We start from the raw sequence: 302 nt of genomic DNA, 5'->3' as shown, positions 1-302 counted from the left end.
TTGTGAACATTTTATGATCGATACTCAATTGCACGATATCTTTTTATCAAGGACAATAAAGTTATGTGACTTTGCAGATTTGTGACTATCTGTCTTCTCTTCCCTAATAAAATTAGCTACTTGAATGGGATATTAATGTTTATTGTAGCATTAAGTATTTTAAGACGTAACTTTCAGGATTGTCAGAACACACTGCTTATTTAAATCTGGATTGCACAAATTAATGAAATGGGTCTGTGTATATTCCTTCCATATAGTTGGTATGAAGTTAAAGTACTATGACTATATCTTCAGTATTGCAA

At 30.8% G+C, this 302-nt stretch overlaps 1 protein-coding gene across 1 annotated transcript in view; it reads left to right on the top strand.

Moving 5' to 3' along the window:
* Nucleotides 1-78, top strand: part of LOC109103875 (eukaryotic translation initiation factor 1b-like) — a 1,615-nt gene extending 1,537 nt beyond the window's left edge. The window contains exon 4 of the mRNA XM_042714611.1: nucleotides 1-78. This exon is cut by the window's left edge and continues 266 nt beyond it. The gene's annotated coding sequence lies outside the window, so the exon portion shown is untranslated.
* The last annotated feature ends 224 nt before the right edge of the window (nucleotides 79-302 follow it).

Source organism: Cyprinus carpio, chromosome A24, assembly GCF_018340385.1.
Source record: "Cyprinus carpio isolate SPL01 chromosome A24, ASM1834038v1, whole genome shotgun sequence".
Classification (NCBI taxonomy): Eukaryota; Metazoa; Chordata; class Actinopteri; order Cypriniformes; family Cyprinidae; genus Cyprinus; species Cyprinus carpio.
Note: the sequence above shows the minus strand (reverse complement) of the source record. Positions and strands in the feature narration are given on the sequence as shown.